Source organism: Pavona decussata, unplaced genomic scaffold (genome assembly GCF_977016875.1).
Source record: "Pavona decussata unplaced genomic scaffold, jaPavDecu1.1 SCAFFOLD_105, whole genome shotgun sequence".
NCBI lineage: Eukaryota > Metazoa > Cnidaria > Anthozoa > Scleractinia > Agariciidae > Pavona > Pavona decussata.
This window is the reverse complement of record NW_028145519.1, coordinates 2,241,980-2,249,168: the sequence shown is the minus strand read 5'-3', so window position 1 is coordinate 2,249,168 and position 7,189 is coordinate 2,241,980. Positions and strand designations below refer to the sequence as shown.

The 7,189-nt window shown below is 34.7% G+C and overlaps 2 long non-coding RNA genes across 3 annotated transcripts; one reads left to right on the top strand and one right to left on the bottom strand.

The window, feature by feature from the left end:
• Positions 1 to 64: 64 nt before the first annotated feature.
• Positions 65 to 3,270, top strand: LOC146471374 (uncharacterized). Of its 2 annotated transcripts, none has more exons than XR_014866839.1 (2): positions 65 to 283; positions 2,032 to 3,270. It is a non-coding gene; the product is annotated as an uncharacterized LOC146471374 (long non-coding RNA). The 2 variants fall into 2 exon arrangements; XR_014866838.1 differs by having other exon boundaries at positions 65 to 325.
• A 127-nt stretch (positions 3,271 to 3,397) lies between these two features.
• LOC146471373 (uncharacterized) lies at positions 3,398 to 7,170 on the bottom strand. Its single transcript, XR_014866837.1, has 2 exons — positions 6,783 to 7,170; positions 3,398 to 4,217 (listed from the first exon to the last, which is right to left on the bottom strand). It is a non-coding gene; the product is annotated as an uncharacterized LOC146471373 (long non-coding RNA).
• Positions 7,171 to 7,189: the final 19 nt, after the last annotated feature.

Sequence of the window (7,189 nt, the reverse complement as noted above, 5' to 3'; positions counted from 1 at the left end):
CGGAGCAGCCACAAACCAAGATCCGATTATACCGGAAATTGACCTGCATTCACTCTCTTTCAGTAATAATGGCGGACGACGTCGGGGAAATAAAGACTTCGAACGTTTGTTAGGATTCGTTATGGTAGAATACAGAGTTCTTTCTACTTTCGTTTCTCGGCGTCTGAACACTGACCTCAAGGATTTTACGTTCGATTTGTGGAAGAAACGTGGAACTATGAAAACAGTCAAGATTTGCTCAGGTAACATCGGCCTACGGGACGTTAACATCGACCTAAAGGAGGTTAACATCGGCCTACGGGAGGTTAACATCGACCTAAGGGAGGTACGTTTTATAGCACCACGTTTGTATTGTATGTGTTATACTGGCACAATCTTACACATGGAAAGCTTATTTGCAAGCATTAAAACTTACAATCTTGCAGGAGCTTTTCTAATCATTGACCTGAGTGTGATTTCATTAATTTTATTACCAACTCATAACATCCACCTACAGGAGGTTAACATCTACCTAAGGGAGGTACAGTGGCTTACAGTGTATATTTTATAACTCATGTATCATAAAAGTCAATTCATAGGCATAGAAGCTTACTCTCTAACAGGGAAACTCATCATAAGGAGCTTTTCTATCATTGACTTGAATTTCATAAATATTTCCATTTTTACCAACTCATAACATCCGCCTATAGGAGGTAAAGATCTACCTAAGGGAGGTTATGGTATTATAATAAGGAAGGATGGACTTGAAGAAAGCTTACGAATCTTAAGGGGCTTTTGCATTTCGTGTACATGCCGTTTTAGAATAAATTTATTTATAAAGAATTATTATTATTATTATTATTATAATTATTATTATTATTATTTGAAAAGCCTTTTAATCTCACTAGAATGAGATAAATGAGAGTTTTCTCATTTTTTTATTTACACATAACATGGAATATTTAACAATTATTCACCAAAGTGGAGGTGAATAGTGATGGATATTTACCGAGCCGCGAAGCGGTGAGGTAAATATCCGTCACTTTCACCGACACTGAGGTGAATAATTGTTTTAGTATTTACCACACAAGCTGAATAAGAAGTGGACCAAAAATTACTTTAATTTTGACAATATACCGACAAATGGCGGGAAATATTTTAGAAAGTTCCGTCTCACTTTCTTGCAGACAACTAAAACTTCTGGAGGCACTTGTTTAGTTGCTCACGTGCATTTTTTTCGATTGTTGTGTGGAATTTGTCCTATTGGTGAAACCACACTGCAAAACATTAGATGTTTCTTTGTTTACATTGTAATTATATATAGTGCTCGACAGTTTCGTAAAAAAATGGATGGTATTTTTGTTTTTCGCCTAGGAATATGAGGTTTGAAAGATTTAATAACTTACCATGTAATGTCGTCAAACCAAAATTTGTTGCCATTTTTGTATTTTTTGTAATAGCCGTTTTTTTTAAAGAAATTTTTTCCTCTTAAGTGACCGTGGCGAAACGGGAAGCCATCTTGTTTCTCTTCGGTTGCTTGGAGGTGAATAGTACTTGGCTAATCACCTCCGAGCTAGCCAATCAGCGCGCGCTACAAGCACTATTCACTTGTGTTGTATATACTAAAATATATTATTATCAATATTATTTTTTGGCAACACACTGACCTATGCTGGGCCATTTATATTCATCTAATGAAACATTTTTACAGCCATAAAGATTTGCTGTGAGAGGTGTTATGGGTTTAAATAGAAAAAATGCAGGTGCATTAAAATAGCATAATAGCTGTTATGATGATTAAAGGCAATTGTTTTCTTGTTGTTGTTGTCGTTTTTTCTTGGTTGACCCCATCAACCTGTAATTTCCACATTAAATTTTGCTAGAAGTGACTGTTTATGACTGTTGAAATGATAGATCATTTTCAAAAATATAACCCTTAATATGTCAGAATTTATTTTAATTTAATTTGTGATCACTTACAAGAGGTTTGACTGTTTGACTGCTTACTACAGTACATTAACAATATTGGTTTTATTTTATTTCTTTTTTTAGGATGCAATACTTAAACTGGGCAGACTGCTGAAGAAACTGCTACTTCAAAGACACCTATGACTCATTAATTCCTCAAAAGACATTGTGTACAACAGATGTTGTTGAACTGTTATTGTCAAGCTTGACCTCTCATCATGTGGCAAAATTATGTAAAATTTGATATTCAAGTTTGTAGGGTTAATTGACGGAGGATTTCCCATATAATGATGGATTGGATGCAAATGGTCATAATTTTGTTCCTCTCTGGCAGGAAATTGTGTACATTGGTATATATGTACCACTTAGAGTGCAAAGATACAAAATGACCAACATTTTTAAGTAATGTTTAATTGGAAGAAAGATTCTTCGTCCTTTCTAGAACTTAAGGACGGTACCTACTATTGTTACTGCGCATACGTTCTGTGCATCTGGAGATACTCGGGTTTCCTATGGGTGGTGCCTACTATTACAGGGATATTTTTGCGCACTTTAAAACTATGCGGAGAAAGCAGAACTTAGCAAGTGATTTTGGTATCCAAAAAGAAAATTGGGGGGAAATCATGCATTTTTCAGAGATAATAAAGCTTCAATTTGGAAAAAAAGCGCCATACATTGCTTTGTATTTTGCTGCTTTTTAGAATAATAAAAAAATGTTGCTTGGTTATCTCTAAAAAATGCGTGGTTACCCCCAATTTCCTTGAATTTGGCTTTCAATACCCGCTACCAAGATCTGCTTTTCCCGCATAGTGATAAACCGTGCAAAAATACTTCGCTATTAGTAGGCACCGTCCTTAAGCAGTTGTGAAAAGAAATCCCAAAAAAATAACTGAGGGTCTTTCTTCTACTTAATCTTTCACCTGATATTGAAATGTATCTTTCAAATATCATGGATATTACAGTTATGGTTGCTAACCTTTATGGCTATTGAGTCAAAAAGATATGACATAAAGAGCTATTATTTTGTAAGTCAACAAATCTGTACCTCAAGTAAAGGTCAAAATGAAATTGAGCCATGCCATGAACCTTTGAGTGTGCTTTTCAAAAGATCCAAATGACCACCCCTAAATGTTTTCATTTTCATGTTTTAAGCTCATGACGTGTCATTTGTTATCAAGTAAGCTCTATGCTTCTAAATACGGGTGGAACTTTGTCATGAGTTGGAGAACAAGTCAAATTTGAACAAAAAATAAATGCCTTGTCCCCCCCCCCCCCCCTCCCACATGGCATTTGACCATGTACCATGCCTGGGAAGACGGGAATTGAATTTGGCTGGGGTAGAGAAATTGAACTGAATTTACACTGTACCTTTGGCATTGGAGAATTTTGACTTTTCTCTATTTTTTTTCTTCTGTTTGAATACAATAATTATTGAACAACTGAGACAATATAATATATAATGCTCTTTATTCATAATGATAGTACAAGAGAGTGCATGGTAATAAGTAATACCTGTAAATCGATATTGAGATGCCGAAGGCGGGGGCTTATATGGCACAATTCATACAGGAGATTGGTCAAAATGGTGCAATTACTTTACAGTTTACAAATAAATAAATAAATAAATGAATAAATAAATAGATAAATATTAATGTTAATAATAGTGGTGATAATAATAAAAATAATAATAATAATAATAATAATAATAATAACTTAAATGAAAAAAAAATTAAATAAATAACAAATAAAATATTAAATTAAGCTAAGCCGTGTATACGAGAGTTCAAAAGGACATGAATTCACAATAATTGTGAATTACTTCCAATCAAATTATTTGATTGGAAGTAATCTTTAAGTTTTTGTCTACAATTCAAGATAGTAAGCGAATTACCTAAATCAAGAGGGTTGTCATTCCAAATTTGAGGGCCTTGTGCATGAAGTGCAAAAGCCCCTTAAAATTCATAAGCTTTCTTCAAGTCAATTCTTCCCTATTATAATACATACTTGCATGGTGCTATAAACATCATGACCTCCCTCAGGTAGATGTTTACCTCCTGTATACGTAGGTGGAATTGTTATCACTTGGTAAAAATAAAATGAAATTCAAGTCAATGATAAAAAAGCTCCTTATGATCCCAAGTTTCCCTGCTGAAGAGTAAGCTTCTATGCGTATAAATTGAGTACACAATGTCTTTTGTGGAATTAATGAGTCATAGGTGTCTTTGAAGTAGCTGTTTCTTCAGCGGTCTGTGCAGTTTAAGTATTGCATTCTGAAAAGAAATAAAATAAAACCAATATTGTTAATGTACTGTAGTAAGCAATGAGAGAGTAATGTACAATCGTCTTTTAAGGTTTCTTAATAATCATAACATTCCTTCTGACAATCAGTATGGTTTTCGCAAGCATCACTCCACGGCTAGCGCTTATGCTCTTACTTGTTTATACAGTCGAACCTCCCGTAAGCGACCACCCATAATGTCAAGGATATGTGGTCGCTTACGGGAGGTGGTCGCTTACGAGAAGTGGTCGCCTACGAGAGGTTACATCTATAGTGGTTTGACTCGAAAACTTTTGGTATTTTGGAAAAGTGGTCGCTAGTGGGAGGTGGTCGCTTACGAGAGGTGGTCGCAAAGGGAGGTTCGACTGTATGACAAAATCTCTTCCGCCATTGACAATAAGGAATGCACAGTTGGTATTTTTATAGACTTGTCCAAGGCCTTTGACACCGTTGATCATAACATTTTGATTTCAAAATTAGAGCATTATGGTTGTCGTGGCACTTCACTTAGGGGGTTCGAAAGCTATCTAAGCAATAGACAACAATATGTGGAATTTAATGGTGTCAGTTTGGAGTCTTGCGAAATTAAGTGCGGGGTGCCTCAGGGTTCTATACTAGGTCCCCTACTCTTTCTACTCTATATAAATGGTCTGTGTAACGTGTCAAAGGTCGTGGATTTTATTCTTTTTGCAGATGATACAAACATATTTTTCTCCCACAAAGATTTTAACTTGCTTCCTGGAATCTTGAAATCTGAAATGCTTAAATTAACTCAATGGTGTTGAGCAAACAAGCTGTCCATTAACTTTAAAAAATCAAATTTTATGGTTTTTAGACCACCCAAAGGAGGAAAACACTTGATATATCTATTCAAATTGACAACAATGCAATTGAACGTGTGAAAGAGACAGTATTTTTAGGTGTTATCCTCGATGAGCATTTGTCATGGAAGCCTCACATTCTTAGTGTTTCTAGAAAAATATCAAAATCAATAGGTATTATTTATAAGTCTAGTTTTTGCCTTCCCAAAACCTCCTTACGCTCCTTGTACTATAGTCTAGTTTACCATTACTTAATTTATTGTGTTTCTGTGTGGGGATCGACATATCAGTCTAATTTAAATCGGATTATTGTTCTGCAAAAGAAGATAATCAGAATAATATCTAAAGTTTCTTTTGATGCTCATACTGGTGTTCTTTTTAAAGAACAGGAGATTTTAAAATTCTCTGACATTTATTTATACCAAATAGGTAAATTAATGTATCTTTTTAAAAGAAGCTTACTTCCAAAATATTTTCGCGATATGTTTACTCTTGCAAGCCAGATACATTCTTATAATACAAGAAATTCCAACCTTTTCTTCTTCTCTAATCTTTTCGAAAATTCTCAATTCGGTTTCAAGGTCCTACGCTTTTCAACTCGCTTAGTCGTGAAATTCAAAACAGTGAAAGTATCAGTTTGGCAAAAGACTCAAAAAATTCCTTCTTTCTAAGTTAAATTGACTCTTTGTTGAGCTACACACCTTTTTTTTTTTTTTTCTTCTTTTAAAAAAAATTAATTAAAATTTTCATTCAGTACCATTAACTTCTATGGTTTATCCTATAGTTCCAGGACGCCTATAGTTAATAAGCCCCAGGCTTCTATATAGGCTTCCTAGCCTTCAACACATTTCATCTTGTAAATAGTTTCGTAGGAATATTGTGTATCATCTTTAATGTATTTATGTTGTATTTTTTGGTTAATGGCAAATAAAAAATGAAGCGGTCAAACAGTCAAACCTCTTGTAAGTCAGATCACAAATTAAATTAAAATAAATTTTGACATATTAAGGGTTATATTTTTTAAAAATGATCTATCATTTCTACAGTCATAAACAGTCACTTCTAGCAAAATTTAATGTGGAAATTACAGGTTGATGGGGTCAACCAAGAAAAAAATGACAACAACAACAAGAGAACAATATTGCATTTCACTGTATTCCATGTTATGAGTGTAAATAAAAAAATGAGAAAACTCTCATTTATCTCATTCTAGTGAGATCAAAAGGCTTTTCAAATAATAATAATAATAATAATAACAATAATAATAATAATTCTTTATAAATAAATTTATTCTAAAACGGCATGTACACAGATTCGTAAGCTTTCTTCAAGTCCATCCTTCCTTATTATAATACCATAACCTCCCTTAGGTAGATCTTTACCTCCTATAGGCGGATGTTATGAGTTGGTAAAAATGAAAATATTTATGAAATTCAAGTCAATGATAGAAAAGCTCCTTATGATGAGTTTCCCTGTTAGAGAGTAAGCTTCTATGCCTATGAATTGACTTTTATGATACATGAGTTATAAAATATACACTGTAAGCCACTGTACCTCCCTTAGGTAGATGTTAACCTCCTGTAGGTGGATGTTATGAGTTGGTAATAAAATTAATGAAATCACACTCAGGTCAATGATTAGAAAAGCTCCTGCAAGATTGTAAGTTTTAATGCTTGCAATAAAGCGATTGTGCCAGTATAACACATACAATACAAACGTGGTGCTATAAAACGTACCTCCCTTAGGTCGATGTTAACCTCCCGTAGGCCGATGTTAACCTCCTTTAGGTCGACGTTAACCTCCCGTAGGCCGATGTTACCTGAGCAAATCTTGACTGTTTTCATAGTTCCACGTTTCTTCCACAAATCGAACGTAAAATCCTTGAGGTCAGTGTTCAGACGCCGAGAAACGAAAGTAGAAAGAACTCTGTATTCTACCATAACGAATCCTAACAAACGTTCGAAGTCTTTATTTCCCCGACGTCGTCCGCCATTACTACTGAAAGAGAGTGAATGCAGGTCAATTTCCGGTATAATCGGATCTCGGTTCGTGGCTGCTCCGAAGAATAACCCGATGACGTCACCTCCCTTAGGCCGATGTTATCTTTTCTCAACCTTCAATCACTCTCTCGCTGCCACGCCCC